This window comes from Emydura macquarii, unplaced genomic scaffold (assembly GCF_026122565.2).
Source record: "Emydura macquarii macquarii isolate MOO-44397 ecotype Brisbane River unplaced genomic scaffold, CSIRO-AGI_Emac_v2 contig_2676, whole genome shotgun sequence".
Lineage (NCBI taxonomy): Eukaryota > Metazoa > Chordata > Testudines > Chelidae > Emydura > Emydura macquarii.
This window is the reverse complement of record NW_027132813.1, coordinates 15,932,937-15,951,278: the sequence shown is the minus strand read 5'-3', so window position 1 is coordinate 15,951,278 and position 18,342 is coordinate 15,932,937. Positions and strand designations below refer to the sequence as shown.

The window sequence follows — 18,342 nt, the reverse complement described above, 5'->3', positions numbered from 1 at the left end:
AAAGCACTTTGTTAAAATGCTGTGGTTGTCAGAACCAAATCAGCACTTGAAAATTAAATATTTATTCTATGCTATAGGAATCTTGATTTCCATATAAATCCAAAGTTCAAATCCCACTAACTGGTTTATTCATGCACATCTCCAACCACATATAAACCAATAAATGTCCTTCTTTAAATGTATAACTTTAAATATACATATACACTCACTATAAAGCAGCTATTTTCTAACTATACTGGCATTTGGATTTGAAATTCCTTCAGACCCTGTACGTGTGTGGGGGTTTTATTATTAAAAATAATCCATAATGGACCTATGTATGAGTCATTTGCTACAAGTCATTTTTATATTATCATTTTTATTAGAACATATCATTTGAAATATGATTATTAAGCCATCTTAAACCTTATCAGACCAAAATTTACCTCATGTTTACTTTTGTTCATTATCTTTTAGACTGTGTATTTATACTCAGCTGCTGAAAATCTATTGCCTTCTCTGGTCTATTGCCTTCTCTTGTGGTCTGTCTTCCATCCTTTTCACATAGTTTCCACTACCCCTTTGCTTTCCCTCCCTATCCAATCTTTCTCTTCCCCTATTAACCATCACTACCTTTCCACCAACCATCTTTCATCCAGGCAAACGGTTGCCTTCACTGCCGTGCTGCTCCTTAGATGACCAGAAACACAGTGCTATACTTTACGTGTTGATAAACAAAGCAGTTGGCTTCCTCCTCTGGGACTGAAAGTGTCACCTCCACCAGACCAGGGTCTGGAATTCCAACTACATTCTTGAACGTGGATTTCCCAGTTACTATTCAGCTAAAAAAAAAGAAAAGAAAAAGAAAAGGAAAAAAAACTACTACAGCAGCTAACTGAGGCAAGCTGTGGTTAAGTTTTCTCAATAAACTTTCCTGTGCCACATTAGAAATAAATAAAAAGCATTGGGGGAAAGAATACAATCAAGGTAGACACTGGTTTACAGAATTTCATCAGAGGTTATGGATTAAGAACACGCACGCACGCACACGCACACATCTGAATTTATCAAAATCTACAGTGCAAAATCTTACCACAAGGAGTATACATGACACAGTAGTAATGGAATCAAAGAGAAAGAAGAGGGGGGAAAAAACTGACATGAGTGTCTGCACCAGTCAATGAGAATTACTGAGCAGCGTCTGGATCTCCACATCTCTCTGTGCGTATAATTATCCCTATGTACAGAACAGTACATCTTTAAGTATCTTCATACTTAAATGCAATCGACATTTCAAGGCATCCAAACAGCCAGATACTTTAACCACAGCTACCTCCAGGCAAGTGAAGTAAAGATTCAGTGGCACTTTACAGAAGCAGCACAGTATGTCGTGCCAAGTGCATATTTACTTAAAAGAGCAATGAGTAAAGACTGTTGGGAAGGGGCAAAAACATACAAAATTCAAGCACCTGATCAGAGATTATTTATATTAAAATAAATATTCTTTTTGAACCTATATAGTGAAGAACGGATGTTCCTTACCTCAGCAAAATCTAGATACGGACTACCATATTTTTAATAAAGTTTGAATTAAATGTTGAAGTATCACCAGCTGTTTGAAATGGACTATGAGAGGACCAAATTAATGTTTGTTTGCGATTTCCTCTTTGCCACTCTGCAAAGTAACTGGGTGAGCTAGTGTCAAATAAAAACACAATTTAAATTTGTGTTATGCTACTGAATGATCAGCATTAAAATGCTCTGCTGCTGTTTTATTGCTCCTTACACACATAATTGGTTTGGACATATGGATTTGGTTTTGGAGTTTTGCCTTTTGTGCTCTTTATTAGAAGGTCACTGGACACACTATTAATGTTGAAAAAAATCCTTTGTGCTAAAAAGTTGCAAACTTTGTTCACATGTTTGTATATAGTTGGGCAAAGTGCAGCAGGTAATTACTTTAGAACCATCTGCTACTTCAATCTGTATTTAGCATTAATCACTCCTTGCTTTGATCATAGACAAAAAAACCCAACACTATCTCAAAATGTACTTTAGAACTTCACCACAGACCAGGAATTGTTCTCCTACACACAAAGCTGAGGGTTGGTTGATTGTTGGATTTTTTTAAACACTCAGTTTTGGCAGATGGAATTTCTTCTCTAAGTAATCACAGTGATCGCTTTGTCATATTACCAAAGTACATTCAAGTCACCTGATCTTAACAAAACACTCCATATTTTCTATTTCCTTTATTTTCAAGGACACGGGCATTGACTGCCTTCACTGATATAGAACAGAACCCTTTCATACTGCTAAGTGAAAGTCGTTCTACTGAACAAACAAACACCTTTTCCAAAGCCTAAAAAAAAAAAGTGCCCATCCGTTGCTTGACACCCCCCAAAAAAGTCTATTTTCACTAGAGATAAAAGGGGCATCCGCTCCAATATTGATATTTCTCGAGTACACCAAGCTCTTATCCTAGTGTAAGTTTCTTCAGAGAAGCAGAAGTGCGTTACTGTCTCAGACAGCCAAGGATAAGATGACTGAGGGAATTCAGTTGCTCTGTTTAATTAATACAGGATTATTTCACTTTCATTTTGTGAAGCTAATAATATGACTGGTGGAATGTCAGTAAAAATTAAATCATAAACTAGTGCAGTACCAAAGGGAAAACTTACTTTAGTTATGGAGTATTCCCAGCAGAAATCTTGAAAATCTTATACATATTTGCACTGATAAAATACCACGTATACTTCATGGGATACCGCAAGCTTTCAACAATCCTTACGGCATGTATTTACGGAGCAAGAGTTAACATTTTGAGATTATACATTAATAAATGAGTTGCAGTTATATTGTTTCCTGAATGTTAAGCACCACATGCTAAACGCAGAAACACATTCAAGGTCAATGTCCTATTTTAGACCTTTTCAGCAGCTGTGGTATTATGGTAATCACACTTAAAATATTCTTATAGAAAGAGTAAATTAGCCCCTTTTACTAGAAAGATGATTATGATAAACAATAAATCTGAAGAGGACAAATTCATATTTCTTTTTTTCCAAAGCAATGAATTGCTGTTCCTTATTGTGATAGTGGTATTTCCATCCAAGAATAAAATGAAGAGTCCACATTATTCTGCTGTTGAATTACCTTTTATTTTTCAAAGGTCTTATATTTGAGAAAACATTTCCCCCCCCCAAAATTTTCTGTTTTCCATCAGAACAAAAACATTTAATTCTGAATTTTTCCTTCCCTTTCACAAGCTTCATGAGATATAGTATCCCACAAAACAAGGAGAGCGAGAAGAAAAACTTAGGATCAGTAGCCATTCCTAAGTGAGATTAGGGTTTTAGTTATGACTAATTGAGGAACAAGATCTGATGGATCGTCATCTTCTCTTTTCTTGTCTTTTTTTTTTTGCTTGTCTTCCTACCTGACTGGAAGCTCAAGGAGCTAAAAATAGAAAAGAAGAAGATGGAGTGCAAATATTTCCCCAGTGAAAACACCAATAATCTTTACCGTGAGCTGACATGAATTGCTTGTTACACTGCCCTAGGATATCATGGCTTGAAGCGACAGCACACACACACACACACACACACACACGCACACAAAAGCTACTAACCATCCTCAAAGCTATTGTAATATGTGTTTGTGCATGTACATGTTGCTAGCGCCCCTATGAAATTTGACTTCTGGCCGATACACCTGCCATACAAAACACATTATCTGCAGTTTGTTTTTTTCCTGGCTATCCCAGCCCATCTTCCATCACTCTTCTTTCTCTTTCTCCCCCTACTCCCCCTCCACTCCCTTTGCTCTGGCATTTTTATTATTAATGTTATTGCTATTATTACTGTCCAAGCATAAGCTGATCCACAGGGGAGCCTGTGTAATTTAACCCCTCAAGCGCTAAATTCCTTCACATGTGCCAAAGACACAGGTTTGTTGTTGCCTCCAGCAATATCCCAGGAAGACGAGTGATGGCGGTGTCATATCATCACACAGCGACTTAATCTATTGCGACACCCAGGGAACAGGCAACTGAAGAGATTTACAGAACACTCTCTCTGACTGCATACAAAAATGTTATCCCCTTTCCCAATAAACCCAAGTCACACAGAACAAAGTGAAACAAATTTCACCCTCTTAGTTTGTACCACTCACTGTATATCATCCAGTCCTCCCACAACATTAGTAGTCCTACTGTACATCTTATATCTATGCAGCACTTTTACAACATTTGTGTTCTCTCTCCTTTGTTCTTCTCATGTTCCCTGATTAACAAACAGCCAGATCATGTTGAACTGCCAAGTAACATAGCCTCAGAAATCTTTTGTCCGTATACTAAATGACTGAAACCATCACTTACACCAGGGATATCTCTGTGTGCTCTCTCCTGTGGTCTGACATCAAATGCATGTTTCTAAAACAATAGTTTAAAGAGCTTGCACTTTTTAAGGGTGCATAGAACACGATACTAAACTTTCACCCTTTAGCTACAGAAAATATTGACAAGAAGAAAAGCACCTACCATGCATACTGAAAAGTGGGAGACTGCTGCCCCCCCCACACACACACTCCAGGGACTTTCCCCATGGGCATCCTACTTTTGTTATCAGTTACTATTATTAAGAATGAATGCAAATTTCACGTTGAAGTATGTGACTAATTCTTTTAGAAGCTAGGTGATATTCTCCATCTTAACTCCGATGTTCAACTGGGATGCAAGAATTTGTGGTGAGTGTAATCAGTTTGGGAATATAGATTACCCATCATAATGAAATGTCTTTCTACTTCCAAATGGTGGTGCTTTTCTTAATTGACCTTACTTTGCTGGCAACTCAGTGCTTTTGCCACTGGAAACCAGCATCTCTGAGATGGATATAAAAAGTGAGTAACACCTAGCTCTTTACACGGGAATACAAAATCTGAATTCATATGTTCTCTGGTAGTCAAATCTTCCAAGAGATACCTGCAACCCCTCTCAGTATGTATAGCAAACCAAATTCTGAAGACCTCAGGCAGAATTTACAATGACTTCAGTAAAAGCTTTTCCTGAGAGAGACTATCAAGATCTGGCCCAGTAATGATACTATTATTTACTCTGCTTTTCTGTATATATAGCTGTTCACCAATACGTATATTGTGAAGCTTTCAATAATCAAATTCCTAATTGCAGAATAGAAAATAGTATAATTAAAGACCATTTTTCCATAGATCTGTTACTTCTTGAGTTAGAAAACAAAACAAATCAAAGACAATTTTCACTGGTGGGGCAGAGGGAGGGATCTTAGATTATTTCTCCCTTTTCTAAATTGGAATCCTAAATATTAAAATGACAATATTTAATAAAGCATGAAGCCCCCTTATTAAGGCCTGACCCAGCAAAGCTTTAAGTCATTCAACTAGTCCTTATTTATTTGAACATTAATATTGATTTTAGTGGACTACTTGCACATGGAATGCTTTGCAGCACTGACTGGGCCTTTAACATCTGAAATGTAAAACACACATTTTCCAGACTGCCAGCCAAATCTATTCTGAGAACACATAGATACATATATACACAAAGTCCCTGAAGGGTTAAGCAGCATCTTGTGCTTTTCCCTATAAATATAATACAAAGAGACTAATTTTTTAATTTTTTTTAAAGTGGGTTATGAACATCCAGGTTCCAGATGGGGAATTGGTTTGTTCTAGTAGTTCTAAAGAAAAGCATGCTTCACCACTGATTACACTTATCCCAAGTCTTGCATCCCAGCCCACCTGAACATCAGCACTCGGAAGAGGTTAAAGAAAGTCCTGAGAGAACACATCCAAGTTCAGTGGGATGCTATTCTCCACACCCAAAAGGATTGGCCACACACTCATGGCTAAAAAGTGCGCGATAACTCATTAAAAAATGTACCCGGTAGCATTATGCACCAATACAGAATAACATTTCTGCAGTCACTAATGTGCTTATATAACATCATTTCATTTGCTCCCTTTAACGCTTTTTGACTACATGTATTAGAATCACATTGTTAAATACAGTGGGTCTTGCCTTTATTTGTTGTGGCTAATGCAATGAAAACATTCACATTTTTTCTAACTGTATTAGCAAATATATTAAATGAGACAATATAATCCTAATGTGATATTTTTGTGGTTGGAGCTTTCCATTATTGCCTGAGTTCCTGTCCTACTACCAGCCTCATTTCTATTGATCATGCAGTTAGTCCTATTCAATTATTCAATCTCAATCAATAGATTTAGCTCTATGAGATGTAAACATTATGCTTATCATTATCCAACTTAATTCATGTGCCTGCAAATTTGGATACATGTCCAGGTTCCCTTCTTTATAAATAAGCAAAACTAAGTTTATGAAACTAGCCTTTACTTCCCACTAGCTCTATTCCCCCATTTTTAGCCTTTGCGTTCCCCAGGGATTTAGTTGAACTCTGTTACATTGTCAGAATTGGTATTACATGGTTGAACAGAAAAAGCAATGAATTATTTTTATAAAATTCTAGAATAGTAAATAAAGCAATTAAAGTGATAGTACCAGATTTTTACAGCAGGCCCAATGGGTATCCACCTGCAAAAATAAACGTATATATCTTGCTCCTGCAAAATGCCATATTTGCACTTACAAATCAGTGTCCTTTTATTGCGCCTAGCATCGAAAATTGGGTCCTATCAATTATATTATATATGTGTACATATATACATAATATATTCAAATTCAGCTATCTCCATGTGCTCATCCAAGTATTATGTGCACAAAAAAGGTCAATATGAACAAATATGGAAGCAAGACATGGGACACAGAAAATTAAAGGTTCACTTTATTAACTTTGCCACAAAGTCTAGCTTTCTCCACCTAGAACATCCAAGCCAACTGATCTCAAAATCACATCAACATACTAATGTGTTCAATATACAATATATCTTACCCCCTTAGTAATTGACCTTATTGGCCTTCCTCAGCCAAATCTCACACTGCCTGATATTTTTGCCTGAGTGAAGCCTTCAGGAATAGATCTCTAGTTACAGTTCTGAGGTTACAGGTTACACATCACTACTGTTCTCAGGATATAGTCCCTGGATAGAGAATGTTTCAGATATCACACTGGTAACAGCTAAATTTCATCATGATCTTCAATTATACAGGCAAGCCCGTCAAAGACACAAGTAATGGCTCTTCCCAGGAGTTCAAATAATGCTGTCCTGTGAAATACTGAGTTTCTCCTAATTTGCTGGGCTCCTCAACTCCCATTGCTGTCAATGGCATGAAAAAGTAGCTCAGCACCTCACGAGTTTGGCCCCAAGTATCTCTGATTCATTAGCCTGGAAATGGTGGTGAGGAGGTGCTATTGTAGGAAAATCTGAAGCCGCTTCCACGTGCAGCTATTAAGGCACCACTGTTTGCAGGGATGCAAGAATCTCTTCAGGATTGTCAGAGGTAAGAGTGAAATGCATATTGCTTCTTTTAGAAAAAAAATATAATTAGAAAAGTTTGAATGAATCCTCATATTGAACTCCTTGCTCTCACATCAGGTTATCAGCCTCTGAGGCATAAACACAAAGTCTTTTCGTGTTGTTAAGAGCAGTATCTACATGATTTTGTACTTGGTACATGTATACTCAAAATGCTATCAGTCTTTATTCAATATTACAAAGCAGCAAAATGAGAATAATTTCTCCTTCAATATATTTTCTAAATACATTCTCTAAACCTGATTTAGATTCTTGGATCATGCTCTGGAACAAGGAATTGTGTTAAGAGTTTTTCACAGGGGGTCTCAAACTGGGGGTCATGACCTTTCAGGGGGTCGCAAGGTCATTATGGGGGGGGGGGTCACGAGCTGTCAGTTCCCTTGCATGCCAGTGAGGATGGCATGGCCTGCGTGGGGAGGTTCATCACTTTGGGGAGGGAGAGGGGGTCATCACAGCCCAAAATATTTTCAAAGGGGATCCCAGCAAAAAAAGGTTTGAGAATCCCTGGAATAAAGTAAAGCATGTAAGCAATTCAGAATTTTATTCTTCACTCCCTGAGAAAGCTGAGATTGAAGATGAAAGGACTGCGTTGCCTTTCTCTTCATATACACTGCAAAGTTCATTTACTTTTTCCTGTTTTCCTTGCAGATTTACTTGTAAATCTGGCTATAGCCACATTTGAAGTCCTGAGGTCTGACTCCTGATCTCAGTTATGTTAGCCCTTCTCTGCTGAAGAGAACTACCCTTGGATCACTGACTTGCTATTATTTTATGGTTAATAGACCTGACCTGTGCAATATTTTTTTTTATCTGGCTACAGTCCTATCTCTAAATTCTCTATTGTGAATGAATACCGATTTTGTGACATGAAGTCTGCAATATAATGAAATGCAAACAATGAAGAGGCTAAATCAGTTTACAAAAAAATCTATTTGTCAAACAGTGTGGAGTTGCTCCCAATTTAGTCTGGGCAGTTCATGCAGCTCTTGATAAGGGAGTTAAAACTGAGCCGTTCCACTGCATAAAAATAAAGGCATCTGCAAAAGAGATGTTTTCTTTCGAATACTCTTTTCCGTAACCTGCTTTCGAAGACTGTTTTCTGTAACCTGTAGCTAATAAAAATAAAAAACAAAATCCTGGATTCCGTGGGAATTTTCTTACAATCAGGACTGGTTACACTGTTACAGAAGACAGCAGCAAAAACCTCCCCAGTACAGTCCCCTTATGTCACATTTGCATTTCTATTCAGCTACATTGCCTGACAATGAAGCAAATGGGTCTGCCTTATCTGTACAATTCTGGACAACAGAGATTTCTAAGCCATACAAAAGAACAAGCTTAACATTCAACACTCAACACTTCCCAGTGCAGCCCCCCAAGGTCCAGTGGGGAATGTAGCCACAGAAACACCTGTCCACACCAAAAACTTCAACTGTCACATGTTATCAGAAAATGAACGGGTTAAAAAAAAAGCTAGCAAGACTTTCAAGAGATATGCCAGCTTCAAAGAAAAATATCCCCAAATCTAAATATTTTACAGCATTCTTTCCATCAAATTAAAAACTGAGGACTCGCCCAAGAATGTAAAGGGGAGATACAATACCTAGTAAATGGTTTGCTACTTTCCCTGCCTCATTTTGACTGTTTTTAATACACCAAATGCAATCTAGAGATCTATTTATCATAAAAATGTTAAACCTTCCACATTGCACTAGTTTTCATTAAGGCACCTTTAGCAGCTAGTCTTGCTAACTTGTGCCATTTCATTTCAGGCTGGGAGAATTTCAGCCTAATTCCTTCAAAATTAATATCTGCTCATTTAAAAGTTAAAAATGAAACAAAAACTGCACAAGCTGAAATCTCCAGATCAATCTTGTGTTATGACAGGACTTAAGCCTGTTATAACACAGGTTAGGGCTTTAAACTGCCAGAAAAATTTATAATCACACAGCTCTGTAGACATGTGGACTTTATTCTGGCTTTTTATGGCACATACATACCTGCTGTATCTGTCTTCTTGGTTCACTTCCTTTCCCTATCCTCAGACCTTCTACACGACACAACAGGCATTTTGTCTACACAGTCTGGAGTCCAAAGAACCTCCTCTGGGAGAGGTTTAGCCAGTGGTGTACTTGAATATACAGATTTCTAATATGGGCTGGGGGTGGGGAGGAAGGGCACCCATATTAAGACAGATGTCTTAAAGCACAATATACATTTTGCACAATATACATTTTACATAACACAATGCAGTTTCAAGCTGATGGGTTAACATTTCAGTTCCTGATCTAAACTGCTAGGGAATGGTGCTGTGCACTATTTACTCTCTCTCTCTCTCTCTCTCTCTCTCATGCAGGTGCACAAGCAAACTATTATTACTACCAAAACAAGGTAGTCACCATTATTTAGCAATGCAGAAGGTCTGCTTGGATTCTTAGAGTGTACAAAACTCTTCGAAACAGCCTGCTATCCCTAATTTTGCTTACTTGGATGCCTGAGAAGCTGCTGCCTTCTCATCCTGTGATGCTGTTGCCCTTTCACACACTTGAACAAGGGGACAAGTCTGTATTCCAGCTCTCCACGTGCTTTTGAGACAACAGACGCTCTTTATTATCCTTGCCACTGAAAATGGCATTATTGTTGGAGATGAACTAAACTATCAATTGTTCTGTGATACTGAACAAAATACTGCATATCCTTGATATGCAAGGGCGATAACAGGCAAAACTCTGCATAGCCTTGATATGCAAGGGTGACAACAGGCAAAAGTGAGGATTAATTTTGCCTTCAAATGTGCACTCACATGGCTCTGGCTGACTTAATGGGGGCCATGTGCATGCAGTGTAGGGCAGAATTTCATCCTTATAACATTACTAGTGGGGACTTTCCTTGCATTGTACAAAATAAAAGACATTTGTGGAAGAATAAAATACAGAAGTTGCCAATAGAGAGTGAATATTTACCAACAGTTACCAGATTGTAGTGTTCGAAATATATCATCTCATATGCCACATGGGGTAACTGTTGAAATACACTGATTTATTAATGGAAACTACGGTAGATGAAAAGAGACAATGGAGACCTGACAGTTAAGGAGAGAGATGCTAGGTAAAATATTTTACGTCAATTTGTCCAAGGACAATCTGGATCTCACGTTGGTACTCAATAAGCTTAAATGGTTACCACCCAAATTAAAATTAGCCTCCAGCCTTGGCTCCCTTGTAAATGATATTGATCAGAAGTTGCACCTTATAATATACATTGTTTAGGGCATACATAATTTCTCTCTTTATGGTATTTCTAAGGTACTATCACTATGGTTTCATCACACACATGATTTGTGAAGTACAGTACGCAGCATAACCAGAGTTGGAATTCAACTAATTAATGAGCATTGAAGGCAAAACATCATGTCTTCTGTTCTTTGGGGCATTTACAAGGTAAGTTTTTATTTTCAGCATCAGGTCAGTATCAGATGCGTTGGTCTGTCCATGGACCCAGGATTTTTGGGAGCAGGTCAGCAACCTACAGAACAAGCAGTATATTAAAATTCAGTTGTCTAGGCCACCATGCCAAACAACATGTTATTCCTTCGTCTGCTGCCTGATAAAAGGGAAGAATTGTTCAAGACAATCTAATTGTCTGAAAATAGGCTCATTGTAATGCCAGTGAAATCTGTGCTGATTGGCTGGCTACCATAAGCATAAGTTAAAGGGCAGCTTTCAATTGTGTATCCAATCTTTCCAATAAAGAAAAATATTCTGAAAGAAAAAATTAGCTCAATTCCTTCCCTATTTTTACTTTCTTCGTTCCCTTTTCTGAACATTGCCTTGCACATGTTTCCTTTGAAACTAGGAATTTTTCCAACAAGTGCCCAAAAACAAAGAATGAGTACTCTGACTTTATGTAATCTGAATGGTAGCCACAAACAGATGATATCTGTAAAGATTACAAATCACCTCATCATCTGTGTTTCTAGCAATATGTGCTGCTTTACTACCCAGTGGCCCGTCCATTTATAAGTTTGTCCCACCTTCCATCTGTTCTTCTTGCTGGCCCACTGCCACATCAACCTCAGTACTTCACAGTCTTCAAGATGCCATTCAAATTGGTTTGCTACCATACCCATTTGCTTCTCTCTCCATGTGAGATCAGGCATATATCTTCCTATCTTTCTCTCTCCAGCCTTTAGTTTCTGCTCCATCTTCTTAGTAAGTGTCTATGTTTCTGCTCCATTTATCATAGCTGGCAGTATGCACTACACAGGTGTCAAGAAAAGCAAGAGAGAGTTCACTCTTCATAATATTACCTTTCCAGCCTCCTCATGGCTCACCATCCAGTCTCAGCTCTTAACTTTAAACTACATGTTTAGAATAGTGTGTGCCAGTTCCAAATAAGTCACTTGAAGGTGAATTAAGATGCATAATGATAACAGTGCTGCTTTAAAGTCAATAGGCACTTCTTCAGCCTCACTCTGATCTCTTTCTATATTAATTTTTCTGCCCTTTTGTTTGCTTACTGAGTTTTGTTGCTCTTAACATTTTAGCATGTTATACTTACTGCCAAAAAGTGCATTCAATCCAGAACACAATGCTAGAAGTAATGCATACTTATATACCTTTGTACTTTTGTCCAAAACTTGGTTTACACAACTGTTTCTCATTTGCATATTATTATAGACATATGCTTAACAACGAATTCCATTTGGAAAAAATGTGTCTTGGATTCACAATGCTGATAATTCAGAATCAAAACTGACAAACTGGCCCAAATTCTGCCCTCAGTTACATTGACTTCCTCAGGATTGCTGCAGGGTGGTTGAGGGCAGAACTTGACTCACTGCCTCTAAATAACTTAATTTATCTAAGGAATTTACCTCGTATTGGACTCAATCACAAGAAAACCAGGTGCTTACCACCGTTCAAAATCAGGCCTACCATATTTAAGATCACACACTGACCATCATAATTCAGCTCCACAAATAGAAGATTATGGGCCAAAATAAGATGCTGGAGAAGCAACTCAACAAAGTTACACCAGGGCAAATTCCAGCTTACATCATTTATAATATCTAGGCACTACAAAGGTAAACAAACAGTGAGATTCAGCATTAAATGCTGAATTCCTTTGCAGATCCCAGTTACTCTGGACAGTAATCAGAGGTTTTTAAAAAAGCTTTGAAAATTCTTTTTGACCTGACAGATCTCATCTTAGTTGAAAACTTCAGCTCCCTGGGAATTGTTACCATATGCTACCAGGTTGAAGACTATACACCTCTGAAATCAACATACTAATTGACTGTATACACGGGCCTCCAACAGACATGCCAAAAATCCTTGTAAAATGTGTACTGAAAACACAATGAGTACGCAAGTTCTCCGAACAGCCTGCCTGAACACAATGCTGCAGTTGAGTGGACGGGCTGGCTCAGAGTACTGCTTTTCATTTCTTGGTCTCCCATTCAACTTCTGATCTCTACTGACCTGGTCAGAAGTCCCTATCATTTGACAGCGCTTTGGTGGTTGAATAAAATGAATTGGTAGTCTCAGCTGAGTTCCTATCAGACAGATGTTTTCACATCACAAAACTCTTGACAGTGTCCACAGTAAGGCAGAAGAATGAAAAGGCATGGAGTCTGAACTACTATCTCCCCCCTACAAGTGATACTTGAACTGGAAAATAAAAGTCATAGCATATTCTCAAAATTATGGTATGTTCCAACATTAACAAAACCACTGCCAGCCCACCCCCCACTCAAACACCCACTTTTAAAAGAATTGACAAAAAAATATTTTCCCCCTTACCACAGTTTAAAACGTGTAGTGTATGCATGACTTTGCTGTGGATGAACTACTGTATGTCAATATATCATTTTTACACTTGGGTGGGAAGGAGTGGGAAAAGCCCTTCATTTCTCAAGCTTTTCTTTGTATTGAACTAGAAATGTATAGTCCTACAGAAGCGGTTGTTGGAGAAACTGGCCTGCCAAATTCCTATGGAATATGCTATCCAAATCTGGTGTCCATACTTCAAAATGCTCTTGGCAAACTGAAAAGAGTTCAGAAAAGAGCTACAAGAATGATTTGAAGTCTGGAAAACATGCCTAATAGGGACAGACTAAAGTAGCTCAATATATTTTGTTAATACAAGAGAAAATTAAGAGGTGACTTGATCACAGTCTACAAGTACCTCTGGAGGGTAGAGATTTCAGATAGTCGATGGCCCTTTAATCTAGCAGAAAAGGGTAAACAAGATCTGATAGTTGGAAGCTGAAGCTAGACTAAATTAGTGCAGAAATAGAAGTGAAAATTTTTAACAGTGAGGGTAATTAACCATTGGGACAACTTACCTAGAGATGTGGTGGACTCTCCATCACTTGAAATCAAGACTAGGTAGCTTTCTAAAAAAATATGCTATAATTCAAGCAGGAGTTTTATGCTTGATGCGGAAATAACTGGCTAAAATTCTGTGTGTTGTGTTACGCAGGTCAGAATAGATGAGTATAATGGTCCCTTCTGCCTTACACTGGATGAATCTATACTGTACTGAATTACATATATATCCAGCTTCAAAATTATTCATTTTTACTATTCCATATTACAAAGGATTGAACCTATGCATACTATTGCTATTCTGTTGCTGAAACCCTCTGCCTTAGCGACATCCCAGTTCCTATCTAGCATTAACATGACAAAAATATTGAACATAATAATCGCAAAACAGACCATATGGGCAAAATTTCTCCCACTTGCTGCACCAGGCAACTGTTGTTATCAGTTTCATTCTATGACCATTGTTTAAATTGATTTCTTAACCAACATTATAAATTCTACAAAGCAAGCCTATAAACTGCACCCAACTGACATTCCAGGACCCTATCCTGAAACCATCCACCTCAGAGAGGCCCTCACTTGTAATAGTTCCGTGGAAGCCAACAGGACTACTCATGTGACGTAGGATGTAAGAATCAGGCCCTAATTAATTTACTTTTTCTCCTTGAAAAATGTCTTATAGCAGCAAATTCTTGTATTCTTCCAGCACTTTAAATATCATGCAAGTACCATGTGAGGTTCTAATTCAAACATTCAGACAGTCCTTTTCTTAGAATTCGCCTCCTTTGCCAAACAGAAGTACGTTCCCTTCCTCTAAATCAGCAATATCCTTAATGCTTAATTTGAGGTAGCTACACAATATCCTGCATTTACTCAGAGAAAATAATAAAAAAAATAAATTGCTTAAAATAATGTTGGTATCAATATTATTTTATGATTATTATTGTTATTATTATTTCTAGCAATGTCTCTTCCACCCAATAAAAATTCATGTGAGGAACGAATGTTGACAGCAGGGAGTGGCTCAAGGTTATGGTTATAAAGAAGGGAAAAGTGGCAGGGTAACCATACCCAGGGAATGGGTAACATAGCATAGTGGGCAACACATGGCAAATCATGAACAATGGCAGATTACAGTGATATAATGAAGGAATGCATCTCAGACCAGGCAGACAAGGACAGCACAAGACAATGACCCATCCAATTATCTCTATTCTTATTTTATTCCTCATGCTTCAGTCAACTACTTCAAGCACGGAAAGCACCCTCTTAAATCAATCTTACTTTCATTTCATATATTCCTTTACAGGTATGCTCATTTTATTCTGGTCCATTCTGTGTCTGGCACTATAGAAAAGAACAAATTAATGTGAGCATAAAAGTCTTGCAGACTCTGTCTCCAAGGTGCTAACATGTATTTTCCATTTTCTCCCCTTTACAGAAGTTCCATTAACCATCTTCCGTCACAAACTGCTATTTAGTAACCAGTGCCATCATGTGCAATGGGGCAAATCATATCTATTGACCAACGCTACACATTTGTTTGTGTTGTCTCTCTGGTTCGACAAGTCTGTACCAATGGCACCTGTTAAAGCTGCTTCAACTAAGCTGTTCTGCATTTGTCTGGCTGGATTTGGACTTCCTGGATCCCTGACTGAATACAAAGTGATTAGAAAAACCAGTGTTTGGCAACAAGCACAGTGGGGAGTACACTGTGTATTGGTATACAAGAGCACAATGTGTTCTTCATAACATCAATAAGGGAGCTTGCTGCTAGAATCTCTGTGCTGTTGAGATCAAAATGGTCTCCTTTGTTGTCAGCTGTTTAATAGCAGCTGTTTAATGTAATTCCAAATGATCTGCTTGAATGAAGTTGTCATTCTTGCAGTTCACTTTAATGTAGTAAAAAACCTAGTTTGGCCACATTATTTTTCTTTTGTTCTTTTGAAAAGTTATACATTTGCATGCTTCCTTTAGACTACCAAAGTAATAAAATCTTCTGTAATTCTTTAAGACAAAGACAGACAAAAAATGCTAATATAATAAATGAATAAAAAAAGCAAAAGCTCAAATATGAATTACAAAATATTTTATTTTCAGGTACTTTAAATATAAAGCTTTGACTACAAATACCATCCTTACCACATAAAAAATAGAAAGCACCAAAAAGTGAACTTGTCCACAATTATGTATGTGTATATATATCTATATATGTAGGCATTTTCCTATATTTATTGTTTGTATTATTATATTTCAAAAAACAAAAAAATTGACAGAAAAACGTTGATATGGTAAATCAACATTTATATTCTTGTTTATTAAACAGTGTAAATTATGTAGATATTCTGTGATAGCATTATTTTTGTCAAAATCTATTTGATACTGTCACAGATAATACAGGACCTAATCTTTAAAAATGTTTGCAGTTCTCTGATGAACAATAGAGGGCACTAATGCTTCTAATCTGGCAAAAGCATCAAATATCAGGCAGAACAAAATAGCAACATTACTTGTAGCATACAAGCCCCCTCATTTATAGTAAATATATATAGTAAAGAAAGGATTTATTTCTGTCTCTAAAAAAGTACTCTTTCTCCTTTAAATTTCCTTATTCAGCCATAGAAAATAGGATGTGTTAACAACATACTAGTACTTGCAGCTTTTCAAAGTGTAATTTTCTTTTATTCATTGCATAAAGCAGAAGCAACTTTTCCTCATATGGAGATTCCTCATATGGAGTATTTTCACACCCCATTCTTGGCTATTTATCCACTGCTCTGTACATTAATTTAAAGATAAACCAGTTCCACTGAATATTGCTGATAAGTGCAGTAGGCAAAGGCCATTTAATATGTGTGGCACATGTTCCTAGCAAACTGATATAAAAATAATGGCTAACAAATGTCAGAATTTCAAATACTATTCTTAGTTAAAAAGACTTATTTTACCTTCTTACACAACTCTAATGTTTTAAAGTTTCACTTGTCACAAAGGTGATGCAGCATTCGTTTACCTGGTGTGCTTTTAGTAAGAGATGCACGCATATCAAATGTCTTGGAAAAGTTCTACACCTTCAAACTGTTTTCTCTCCATAAAAGTTAAAATCACCCAGACAAAAAACATTTCATCCTTTTGCACAGAATAGTTCCCAAGAACATAAAACTTCATTAGCACTGTGACTAGCTGAGCATCATCTACCCTTTTAAAATGCTTACCAGTCTTTCTCATTGCTATTCAAAGAAGCAGATTTATTTCTCAGCCCCGGAGATTGAAATTTTGGCAAGACAGATTTAAAATGTACAGAACACCAACTAATGGATTTTTTTTTCTAAGGCTTTGAACATGTTTAAAAGAAAAAAAGGGCAACACATCTCTTTAAAAGCAGTAAAGCTCTTCTATTTGGAAGCCATTCATTCAGGATGACCTAAACATAACAAATATTAATATGATATGGTGCTCCAGTCCTAGCATATACTGTGAGTGAAAAGCCAACCACATATCCAAGTTGGTTATACACATGCAGAAAAATCTGGAAAATTTTTCATTAATTTTTGCGCCTCAGTTTTTGACTCCCAAACTTCAGGAACCTTGTGCCCGGTTTCAAGAGGTAGAAAGCATGCACAGCTCCCAGTAATATTAGGTTAAATGATTCTGCATCTTATTTGAGTCAAGTGAAACAGTTTAAAATTGATGTAAATGTGTGCTGTTGGACTTTAGTAACTCTGAAAGTCAGATGCAACTCAACACCTCAAAGTGAAGATACACAAAAGTAGTGAAAACATCTGAAAAGTTTGGCCTTAACCAGCATGAAATCTTGCAACAGGTTGATATATTTTATTCCAGTAGTTTCATTTGCTCCCATACCATGGTCTGGAAAAGACAATACCAACATTAGACAACCATGTTTAACACTGAATGCACTGAAATCAACAGCAGTCCCAGCATATGACCTTCTCTATGGCCTGATCCAAAGTTCTCTGAAGTGAGTGGTACTTCCTTCACTGACTTCACCAATGCCAGGTGCTTCAGAGGGAATGAATAGAACATCCATCCCATCAGCCATTCCCAGCTTCTGGCAAACAGCAATCCCTGTCTATCCCGGCTAACAGCCATTGATGGACCTATCTACCATCAACTTATCTAGTTCTTTTATGAACCACGTTATAGTCTTGGCCTTCACAACATCCTCTGGCAAGGAGTTCCACAGGTTGACTGTGCGTTGTGTGAAGAAATACTTCCTTTTGTTCATTTTAAACCTGCTGCCTATTGATTTCTTTGGTGACCCCTAGTTTTTGTGTTTTGAGGAGTAAATAACACTTCCTTATTTTCTTTCTCCAAACCAGTCATGATTTTATAGACCTCTATCATATTCCCCCCCCCCCCTTATAGTTGTCTCTTTTTCAAGCTGAAAAGTCCCAGTTTTAATCTCTCCTCATATGGAAGCTTTTCCATACCCCTAATCATTTTAATGGCCCTTTTCTGTATCTTTTGCAATTGCAACATATTTTTGTTGAGATGGGACAACCAGATCTGCACT

General features: G+C 37.4%; 1 protein-coding gene across 7 annotated transcripts in view; it reads right to left on the bottom strand.

Moving 5' to 3' along the window:
* ESRRG (estrogen related receptor gamma) overlaps positions 1-18,342 on the bottom strand; it is a 467,657-nt gene that overhangs the window by 191,551 nt on the left and 257,764 nt on the right. The window lies entirely within an intron of this gene.